The 9,300-nt window shown below is 42.6% G+C and overlaps 1 long non-coding RNA gene across 1 annotated transcript; it reads left to right on the top strand.

Moving 5' to 3' along the window:
• Positions 1-293: 293 nt before the first annotated feature.
• LOC121693219 lies at positions 294-6,922 on the top strand. Its single transcript, XR_006025434.1, has 3 exons — positions 294-305; positions 445-449; positions 6,839-6,922. It is a non-coding gene; the product is annotated as an uncharacterized LOC121693219 (long non-coding RNA).
• The last annotated feature ends 2,378 nt before the right edge of the window (positions 6,923-9,300 follow it).

Below are 9,300 nucleotides of genomic sequence, written 5' to 3'. Positions count from 1 at the left end.
TGCATTGGATCAGTCTTTCTACAACAGGCAAGAGCTTTCTAGCCTCACGTAAGCAGCGCCGCATCACCCATATACATTAAAACAACCAGCGGATGGCGGGCAGGTGCGGTTTTGAAAATTGGTCAAAAAACTTTGGTGCGGATGGAAGATAAGTTTTGCTATGCAGTTACGGTTGAAATAATAGCTCATCCGTGCACCTCTAGTGTATGTGCCTCTCTCTCTTTCGCTCAGAGGGGAGGAGGAGGCTGAGGGGTCGATCAAGCATGGATTCTAAACTCTGTGGTGGATAGGATCTACAATTAGGTGTTAATTAATATTACTACGCTAGGTCGAAGTACTCCCAAGTGCTATTGCGCCACACATTGTAGTTCTCCTGTTTATTCGCTTGGAAAATCGCCACGTTTCATGTTGTGTGACCTTACACATTTTTATCAACTACTCAAGCAACTGTATTTAAGTAGGGAAAATGTGGATGTTTTTGATTACTGCTGTCTTCCTCTCTCTATGGCTACGTCTGAGCCTGCTAGCATAGCAACATGCTAACACATTCGCGCCGCGCACCAGAGCGTTAATGTTAATGCTTAACTAATACTTAACAAATGCTTAATTGTGTACCCTTATTATACGAAAAGCAGTGTTAGGGACTTGAAAAGAGTCAAGGAAATAAATAGAAGACAGCATTTAATTGCTAATACCATGATCGCAGGAACAAGTAAGAAGCAGGATTAAATGACACAGTATATGGTAAGGGACCTTATTCATGAAATGAAACACCCACACTCTCAGAGTTTTAATCCCTAACTTTTGTTTATGTCCTTTGTGACTTCATCTCAGGGTCTAAGTGCACTAAGATGAACAATGTTTATCTAAGGTTGCCTGCATGGAGAGGTTTTGTGGTTTCTGTTCCTCTTTCCTCTGCAATCAGTCCAACTGTATTTTTCCTCTTAACAAGATGATAAATGTGTGTGTGTGTCTGTGTGTGTGGTAGTTTTATTTTCTTAGTAAGACATGAGTCATGGTCTGTTTTACTGGAAATTCTTTGAGCTAGTGTCCCTTTAGAGCCTGATCTGACAGCATCTGAATCTGAAAGTACAGTAAATGCGGTGACTCACAGTGTGAGAGAAGTCTGACTCGCATCTGTGTTGAAAAGTGTCACCAACACAGAAGATCAAACACACTCAGCCAGTCAACTGAACCAAAAAGTTATCTGGTATCACTGTACAATAAGTACGTTTTCTGGCTCATATTCACATTTAGTTTTCATTATGGGAAATGTATTTGGCATAGACAGGCTAAGACCAGCAGGAGCATTTCCCGTTGGTTAGGTGCTTTAAGCACTGCTTGTCTAATGACCTTGAAAGCAGACACGTCAGCTTTATGGACTAGCTCTGTGCTTTGTCCTGTTAAGTTAACTTCCTGGTGTGGTACAAGGAGGAAATTAAACAATTAATTACTCACATGTGCTGGTTTGGGGGAAATGTGGAGGAACTAGACAAATCCAGTCTGAGCTACTAAACCCTCTACCAATATATTCTTCCAAGACTTGAGACACAAACACACACACGCAAAACTTTAGTTTCTCCTCTTTTCTCATATCCATATTGTAAAGCACTTCAGGTGGCATCCAGACATTTTACTTGGCCTCACAAAGGGTTTGTGTGTGTGTGTGTGTGCGTACGTCTGCGTTTGACATAGACGTCACAATGGGCACACCTTAGCCATAGATTCCCGCTCCACTCCAGGCCCCATCTGCTCCCAATCTTCACTTGGGATGCCTGTCAAGTGTCAACGCCACCATCAGTATTTCCCATAACTGTTAGCCCACATTGCAAGGCTATCTGGTTACCTTCAACCAGATCCAGGGGGATCTGCAACCAACCTCCCCAGCTGGATGCTACAGAACAGTTCAGGGGCTCTGTGTGGGAGAGCCTCTCTTCATGTGTGTGTGTGTGTGTAGGAGCCTCTCTCTCTCGATGTGTGGGTTTACATTTGTATGTGTGTATGTGTTAGTGTGTGTGTATGCAAGAGAAAGAGAGTGAGAAGGAGCGAAAACCTCTATTTCTCTGGGTCTGTGTCAGGGCTCGAATTATCTTTTTGTCTTTAAGGGGGTCTCTCTATTTCAAAAAAAGTTGGCACATCCTGTGCATAGCCTAAAGGCGATACAAATAGCCTAGGCGCGAGTGGCGCTTTTGCGCAGTATGTGCATGGTAGGCCCTAGGCTATAACTTGACACACACACACACAACAGACAGAGATTTTTCATAGAAATCGATTCCTTTTCATTTATTTCAACATATGATTGATTGCAATAGTCCATATTTCATTTCAATTTTGCAATACAAAGAAATAGACTAAACGATTTAGTCGGAGTGCCATTCTCAATTTCATAACGTAACTCATTTGAACCAGACCACCGTCTCAGATAGGCTATCCTCAGTGTCAAACACAATAATGCATGTAGTCTTTAACTTATACACAGGCAAAAATGCACTAACTTGCAGAAATTAATAAAGCCATTGCAGCCAAACTATGTTCTAGTATTATAGGCTAATGTACACATTACTGTACACACCTGGGTGTTCAGTCGTCTCGTGTGTGGAAATAAATAAACAAACAATTTTGGAATTTGCGCTGAGATGTTGTCGGGTAGCCATTAAATATTCTGGCATCAGATTGCTAACAGATGTTTCAAAATATCTTGGAACTTTCCGGAGCTCTAAATGGCAGAGGATAGCTACAGATCAATTCACACAATCATTGAAGTAGGCTGTATTATGGGCCATAATGTATGACTTTTCAATAAACATAGAAGAGGCGAAGCGCAAGTTCAATAGCAAACAGGACTTTTTCAGCACATATCAAACCATGTAGGCTAGCCCAATGAACGCCTATGTAAATACACAAAACACTCGCATCAAAGCAGGGTGAGTTCTTCAGACTTGCGAGTGCTGTCAATATCGATCGTATGCGGTTTGCACATAGTCTAGTGGTGTGGTGGTGAAGTGCAGTCATACTGCGTTCAAGAGCGTAGGGTAGGTCTACGTCCAGTAGTAGCCTATATTTTAATTGAACGTCTTTAATGGTAAGAGATCGCACAGGGATGGATAATGAGCGTTGTTTAAGATGAAATTACAATGCCAGACACCTTCAGATATGAGAGACCCCCTCATATTTTTGACTTTGTTGTTTTCATGGGAGCCAGTCCTCATTCTAAGGGAGCTCGGCTCCCTCTGGCTCCCACGTAATTTGAGCACTGGTCTTTGTGTGTGTGTGTGTGTGTGTTACTGCTGACTTGGCATCCTCCCTGGACTGACAGATTGTTATAGAAAGAGAACTGAATGTAGACTCCATCAGGACACCAATTCCTCAAAAGTTTGGCAGCTCAAACATTCTGCATATGATTTAAAAAAACATGACCTGAAACAAACTTCTTTAACTTCCCAGATTAGGCTTCTTCTTAACTTCCCAGATTAGGCTTCTCGCTTTCCTTGAACCCTGTGGAATGAAGGCTCTACAAGGGTTCACTTCTGGAGACCTGGATATGAACAGATTCTCCGAAGTCATCGCATCACCTCCCCACCTGCTCCCACAACAAGCAAAAACATTAAACCCCTGCATCCGAACCAAATGTTGTGAATAAACACACACACACACAAACACAGACACACACACACACAAAACACACACCAAGGGCAGCATCCGCAACAGAAGCCGTCGCCTCGCTAGCCACCGCTCCCAATCTGCCCCAAACGTTCCGCTCCATGTGCTCCACCCAGGCTCTAAGTCAGAGAGAGCTTAATGTAATTCTCTGGCACAACAGGATTTGTATCAGTCTCAAAGGGGTCAGTGAGGTTAAGAGCTGATAAGTAGTAGTGTTTAAATCCTCCGTGGTCACACAGACAAAGAGCAGTGCGGCCACAACTGATGCCTGGGGTGATTTAAGAGACGTCGAGGGAGGGCGAGGACTAGAGAGAAGAGGAAGTGGGGGTGAGGGGTGGCGAGCAGGACTGGCTGCCGGAGTGCTTGTACCTGAGTCACCTTCTTAGAAAAGTGAGCAGCCCAACCAGCTTGCCTGCCTGGTCACCCGCCAGCCAGCCAGTAAGTCATGTCCTGGGCTGGCCCCAGCCCTAGCTGACCTGGCCAGGCTGTTGTTGTTTATTGTGGTCATCGGCTGGTCGGGCTGCCACCCCATCCCCCCCTGCGGAGATGACCCGGGGCCACGGCTGGCGCGCAGGGTTCACGCCGGACCGCAAATCACTGTAAACCGGTGGGATGTTCCCCTTGTTTAATGTCAACATGTCAACACTGCGGTGCGGCGGTGGCAGGGGATCTTCCGGGTGAATGGGAGACAGAAATTAATAAAAATCCATCCTTCCCAGTATCTCCCTCCCCTCTCTCTCTCAAACACACACACACACACACAGACAGCAACAGTTTCCACTCTAGACCAACAGATTTGAGGGGCTGGCTTGACCTACATTGGACAAATGTTCTTACACAACTCACGTTTTCAACTTTTCTAAGTAGGACTAGTAATGAATGTTGCTCTGTTAAAAACAAATTGATAGCTGTTACCTTGCTGTGAGATTGAACTACAGATCAGATAGATACAGTATTTATCTTCTTCTTTCAGATAAATTATTAATGCAGGTAGGGGTGCTTTAGCAGAATGATTTCCTAAGCCTAACTTACCAGCAGCACACCACCCAAATGAGTCTGGCCCTGTGCCAACTCACTCACACTCAACATCTAAATCTCTTACATTCCTTATGATATACTTACATTCATCTTAATTTGCACTTGAAATAATGCTTGACCAATCAATATGCATTAAATGTCCTAGTGTTTTTTTACTACTACTTAGTACTAACTACAGTTGTAGGCATTATTCAAGGATTGTCACGTTTACAGTGGTTAACACAGGAACCGTTCCACTGGGCAAGGGACTAAAATTAGTGGCTTTAGTGAAAACTGAATGTGTACAAAATTAACTCGTCATCTCTAAAAAAAAGTCAATGAACCTATACCTCTAAGCAGTTAAGGAACTTGTTGAAACTACATCCTGGTGGCTGAGGGCAACTTAAAGTCATTGAGAGGAGCCAGACTAGTATCTTAGTGAGATGAGAATGAGCAGAGATATGTGCAGGTGGGGCCAGGCTACCTTTTCCCTCCTGCAAATCTGGCTTTCGGGGCATGATGTGGCATTCCAATGGAGGAAAGAGGCAAAATGGAGGTTTTTCAGTCAACTGTCAGAAAGATTTAGGCTGAAAAATGCCAGACATACACAGGAAAGGTGTTAAATTCTTTGACCCCCAAGTAGTCTGTGAGTGCCATAATCATTGGCTTGCCTTTTCAGCTCAAACTCCTTTACACCTCTAATCGTCCTAACAGTTTTTTGACTGACTTTGCTACAAAGCAAACACCTTAACATCTTGCTATAACACCAATCCCGACTAGTCTTAAGTGTGCTTGCCAGCGTGGTTCCCTTGCTTACTCCTTACTTTAGTTCAGCATTGTAGTGTACATTAACTTCTTCCTTTTAGAGGCTTCATCACATTATACAAAGTGGATAGTTAGCTCAATCAAATAAAGGATCACAGTCAGAATACAACACCATGTCTGGTCTCAATGTCTGCTGACTTTTCTGTCCCCCACACAAAATAAATTGTACTATTCCTGTCACTAACCAGCACAGAGTTGACCTCAACTGTCTTGTTCTCAAGCTAACATGCCAGTGATGTTAAATCTGATATGATTATGTCTCCAGGTATAGTGACCCTAGGTCAAACTACTGTAGTTTTACAACTTGAAAGAAGAGCCATGACCCATGCATAGCTTGCAGATGGCTAAAATTAGATGGATTCTGATTAGCTGTCAGCTTTTATTTGTTCTCAAAATTGTTCTGAAAGTGATTCCTAACGATATCGTTCTTCATGTCGTATTGTTACAGTTTATGTGTGGATGTTTTCATTCATATTAGCTAGAACAATACTTTTTTGCTGTTATCATTCTTGGTGTGAACAGCCCTTAAGTATAGGGCCCCGAGTTTGGCGGCATATTTGGCCACCAGTGCATGCACACTGTGGCGAGAGCAAGTCAGACGCACAAAGTGGGCAAAGTCAAGCCTAGGTCAATCAAAACAATAAAAGATTTGTTTAAAGCCGACCAATAGCACTGTTGAGCAGTACCTTTAAATGGAATGCATCAGACGATAGCATTTACAGTCTCAATGTTGTTGCGCGTCTGATCTGAATACTTTCTCAAAGAATACTTTCACAAAGAATAAGTGACACACTCCTGTCCAACTGCATGTTCTCATGCACCTATAGGCTACTTTTTCCAAACTAAGCACTTTAGATACTGTATGAATGGAAGAGAGTGGACTAAGATCAAATACTTTGGAGAGAAATTACTGTACAAAACTAGCCCTATTACATACCTGATTTAAGTTTGGGTGCCGAGCCATAAACTTTGAGGTTGTTCCTTTTTCCATCAAGCAAGAATCCATCCATACTGTATATTTGTAACTTGCAAAAAGACAGATGGTGGGAATATAGGCTACTAATAAAACAGCACCATGAAGCAGTAGCCTAGCCTACAAGACCTTCTATTATTCTAATATTCTCATGAACTTGAACTGTCAGTTTTACTAGATAGGCCTTAAAGATCGATCATCATCACATATGGGGCGTGCCTTCCGCTTCGAGGTGCAGCTGTTCGCAGGTTCGAATCCGGCTGTGTGCAGGGCCGAGCTGTGCAATTCAACCCAACGCACGAAGACCAGACTCAGCACACAGCCGGATTCGAACCTGCGAACAGCTGCACCTCGGAGCGGAAGTCGAGCGTGTTGACAATTGTGCTAAAATCCCCCGGGCTGCTCGCGAAAAAAAAACCCCACCAAGATGTGGCAGCTAACTCATAGACGGCATTTCAGGGTTTGTGCCCTTATATTTTGTAAAACGACGTCTAAACGTCTCTCTTTAGCACCCCACCTGGCTAATTTGCACCTCAGAAACGTGTCTGGTGGGACGTTTGGCTGGGTTTACCAAAACGGTCCCAGGGGAACGTTTCGCTAATGAGACCATGGTTCTTCCTCCTTCAGACAATTGCTGTACGTGAGAACAGGAAAGTTTCTGTTTTCTTTGGTCTGATAACTTTGTGTTTTGGCTTTTGATCTCTTCAAGAAGTCATCATTAATAGGTTATCCACTCTTATTCTGAAGAAATTTTCTATTTTAGCCAAGAGATTTAGCAGAAGAAACAGCCACCTAAACAGTTGTTGCTGACCAGATTCCTAATTTTCTCAAAACTTGTTTTTTTGCAGAGACGAGGATACCTTTCACATTTTGGCCAATATCTCTGGATTGGTTAAACGAAATTGAACAAATGACCCCTTGTTTTAAACCCTAAGGACTGCGTATGTTGTGGGTGTTGGTGGGGCTATTGAGCTGGCTGCTAGCTGGTTGGTAGAGTAATTATGATACCTGCAAAGGTACTTTTGGAGTAACCAAATTTGAAGCTTGTGTGACAAGGCATTCTTGAGATATCACACTTAAGGTGTTTTTGACCTTGACATTTGACCTTTGACCTCCAACATCAATTCACTTCATCTTTGAGTCCATATAAACACTCTTACCAAATTTAAGGCATGTACGTCAAGACATTCTTGAGATATCACACTCAAAGTATTCATGGACTTGACCTTTGACCTCCAACATCAACTCACTTCATGTTTGAGTCCATACAGACACTCGTACCTAATTTGAAGCATGTGTGTCAAGCCGTTCTGGAGATATAATGCTCAAAGCATGAGCTATGCCTGGGACTTTTATTTTGACACACAGGAAACACTTCAACAGCATGTGTAGTTCAGGGAGAGCCAGATTGTATGCTTAGACGCTGAGACTCCTGGGATTCCTCACAGGTGGCACCTGTGCCAGTGTTCTGATTAGCCCAGGAGCTACTCTTGGAACTACTTAAAGGACAATTCCGGCGCAAAATGAACCTAGGGGTTAATAACACATGTGTACCGAGTTCGACCGTTCGCTGGGATTTATTTTCATGCTAGTCGAATGTGATCAGTTTTATTGCAAACCGCTAATTAGCGTTTAACGCTAGCCTTCAGTGCACACGTACAGTAAAAAGAAATAGCTATTTCTATACCACTAACAAGGCTCAAAAAAGCCACCTGATTTCTAATAATGACGTAAAACCTCTCCGAACTCCAAATATCAATTCAGCACATTACTTTAATGACACAATGACATATTTATATTGTTTTGGACACCCCGCCATGACTTGTTAATGATGGGCCTAATGGCAATTTGCAATAATGACTATTTGCAGCCAATATCATCCTGCTTAGTTTTGTCCCATTCTTAAGATAAAGGGATGTACCGGTATGCATTTGTTTGATAGATAGATCAGAATTTAACTTGGGGTTGCATGTGATTGGTTTATTTTCTGGTTACCGCCACCTTGATTTGTTGTCATTAGGCTAAGACTCATTTCTAGCGTGCAGTGCTGTGCAGATCTGACTGAATGTGATGCATGCTGCACATTGAGCCTACTGATTTGTGTGTATTTTTCCTCAAGATGGCGGCGACCAAAAGACAAGTTAAGGTAATGCACTAATTTCTTAAACAGACCTCTCTGCACCTTGAGCATGCAAACCTGGTGGACTTTTCTGTTACCTTTAACATTTTTCCAATATCAAACCACAAATATCCCACAAGCCTATATGCATATGAATGCATAAACAGGAGATAATTATATGATAATGGTCCTGCTAAAACAGTAGAAACAAGACACTATGATGTGTAATGTTAATTAACATTAGCTGCTAACTAGTCTTGTTTACTTGTTTCAACAGTTGCAAAGGAGAGAAAACCCATGCTTTTAGCCTCCATTAATAGCTGTGTTTTTCTTCTCTGAACTGTAGAATGACATGTCCACTTTTAAACTACTGTATACCAAAATATTTCCCACTCTAGACCTTCTTTGTGAAACATTTCAGACTGCTCCTGCTACCTTAAAGGTACCGTCACTTCAGCAAACTGAAGTAGGGTTTAGGTAAGGGGTTGGATAGTTCACTCTCTGTTTGTTTTGTTGGTGTTTTGTTGGTGTTTGGTTAAAATATCAAAGGACATGACGTCATCCAGATTTGCTGATAGTACCATTTATATATCATGTTCTGGGTGCCCATGTAGGGTCTGGGAACTCACCATTCGCAGTGCTCAATCCGAGGAGCAGGTTAAACAGTTGTCTTTCATATTCCCTCTGCATGCAGTAGGATAGCGCT

This window comes from Alosa sapidissima, chromosome 19, assembly GCF_018492685.1.
Source record: "Alosa sapidissima isolate fAloSap1 chromosome 19, fAloSap1.pri, whole genome shotgun sequence".
Taxonomy (NCBI): Eukaryota; Metazoa; Chordata; class Actinopteri; order Clupeiformes; family Clupeidae; genus Alosa; species Alosa sapidissima.
The sequence above is the reverse complement of the archived record's forward strand: the minus strand, read 5'-3'. Positions and strand labels throughout refer to the sequence as shown.